We start from the raw sequence: 2,500 nt of genomic DNA on the forward strand, positions 1-2,500 counted from the left end.
CGCCGGGCTAGGGGCGAGCTTCACCCTTTCGCCCGGGGAACGCACCCGAGCGTTCGAGAAAGGTGCCGCCGACCGTGCCCCACGGGCCACCGGCTTTCGCCCGCCTCGCGGCGGTCGGCTCTCCCTCCGGAAAAAAAAAACAAAAACACAAGCCGGGGGACGGCACAACAAAAAGGCACATGGCGCGCGCCACACAAGGACACCCGTGCTAGCCACGGGGGCCGCGGGCCCGGGGCGGGGTGGGGCGAGGCACGCACCTCTCACCCCCCCCCCGCCCAACCCCACCGGCGTTCTCGCTCTCTCTCTCTCGCCTGCACGCCTTCGCTTTTCGTGGGCCCGCGCGCCTTCCTCGCGCGCTTCTCGGTGCCGCGGCTTAGGGCCGCGAGAGAAAAAAAAGCGACGGAGGCCTGGCGGGCGGCCCCCACACCGCCCGCAAGTCGGCACGTCCGAACCAAAAAAAAAAAAGGCAACGGACCCGGCTGGCACAACCCGCCCCCCCGCCCCTGCACCGGCGGTAAACGGCTCGATCCTCACAGGACCGAGGAAGGGCGAGGCGCCGCCGCCTCGCCCGCGACAACGCTCCGGGGGGGCTCTGGGTCGGCTTCCGGTCCGTGCTAGGGCGGCCGGCCACCGCGGCCGGCCTCCGCCCCTGAAAAAACTCGCCCGCGACGCGGGTCCCCGGCTTAAGGCCGAGGAAGGGGGACGACTTCAACAGCGCGCGCTGGTGGGGCGCGGGGTGCCGCCACCCCGGCTCCACAGCTCATCGGGCGACCGCCGTCACCGAGTCCCTCAAGCGAGGCAGCGACGCCGAGGCCGGGCCGCGCGCCCCGCCGCACGGGCCCCCGCCACCCTTCCGACACGGACACGCTGGCACAACCAGGTCGGGAAGCAGGGGAACGGGACGCCGCCACCTCGGCGGGCCCGCGCGCGCCGCGCTCGGGGCTCTCAGGCGAGGGCCGGGAAAAGCCCCGGCTGCGTCCACCCGCGGCTGCCGCCCACCGCACCGGAGCGACAGCCCGAAAGCGCGCCCGCCGAGCGGGGCGCGCCCCGGCTTAAGGCCGGGCAGGAAAGGGGCGAGGCGCCGCCGCCTCGCCCGCCAGCAATCCCCAGGGGGGGCGCCCCCCCTTCGCCAAGCCGGCCACAGCCGGGCCGAAGCGGGACACGGCCCACGAAATCGATGGCCGCGGCCGACGGGCAGCTCGCAGCTCGTACTCGGTCTCTCTCGGCTTCTCTCCCTCTTTTTTTCCCTTCTCGCTTTATTTCTCCTCTTTCTCGCTAGCTCTCTCTCGCCTCTCCAACCGTACACCCCGTTTCCCTGGGCCAGACGGGCGGACCGGGACGACGCCACGGGGCTCGTCCCGCGTCAGCGGCACTCGCCTCGCTCGGAGGACTGCGCACGGGGGCCCCCGGCCTCCCTCGCCGCTTCGGTCACAGGCACGGGACGAGCCTGCGGGGAGACGGCCCGTCACCTCGCTCCCATAGTACGGACAGACGAGTCCCAGGCCGCAGACGCCTCCAAGAGGACCGATGGAAAGCGACCGGGAAGGTGCGCCGCCGCAGGCCGGCCCCTGCGATGACGTAGCCGGAGGCAGCTGAAAACAGCGACCCCTTGGTGAACTTCCGGAGCCGGCCGCGACAACAGGTCTACCCGGCCGCGACAACAGGTCTACCCGGCCGCTGCCGGAAATCGCCTAAGTCCCTCCGGAGCGAGGTAGACCTGTTGTCCGCCGTCCACCGCCCGCCGCCCGGGCGCCGCGCCGGGCCCGGCGGCCCCGGAGCCGGGGTAGACCTGTTGTCCGCGGGGTAGACCTGTTGTCCCCGGGGTAGACCTGCTGTCCGCGGGGTAGACCTGCTGTCCCCGGGGTAGACCTGCTGTCCGCGGGGTAGACCTGCTGTCCGCGGGGTAGACCTGCTGTCCCCGGGGTAGACCTGCTGTCCGCGGGGTAGACCTGCTGTCCGCGGGGTAGACCTGCTGTCCCCGGGGTAGACCTGCTGTCCGCGGGGTAGACCTGCTGTCCGCGGGGTAGACCTGCTGTCCGCGGGGTAGACCCGCTGTCCGCGGGGTAGACCGGTTGTCCGCGGGGTAGACCCGCTGTCCGCGGGGTAGACCTGCTGTCCCCGGGGCAGACCCGCTGTCCCCGGGGCAGACCTGCTGTCCCCGGGGTAGACCTGTTGTCCGCCGCCCACCGCCCGCCGCCCGGGCGCCGCGCCGAGCCCGGCGGCCCCGGAGCCGGGCTAGACCTGCTGTCCGCCGCCCGGTTTTGGGGTTTTGGGGGTTTATTCCTTCCCGCCCCCCCCCCGCCCCAATCCCGTTTCTTTTCTCCTTTCTTTGAAAGAACGACTCTCCTATTTGTTTGGTACAAGAAGAAACTCGTCCGGAAGAGAAATTTCCTTGGCAAATCTTATTTCGTTTTTCTCTAGTATCCAGAGCACCCCCAGACCGAGCTGACGGGCCGCCTGCGCCCTGTGCAAGCGGGAAAGCGGGCGGCCGCTTTTGGGC

This window comes from Anomalospiza imberbis, unplaced genomic scaffold (assembly GCF_031753505.1).
Source record: "Anomalospiza imberbis isolate Cuckoo-Finch-1a 21T00152 unplaced genomic scaffold, ASM3175350v1 scaffold_142, whole genome shotgun sequence".
Lineage (NCBI taxonomy): Eukaryota > Metazoa > Chordata > Aves > Passeriformes > Viduidae > Anomalospiza > Anomalospiza imberbis.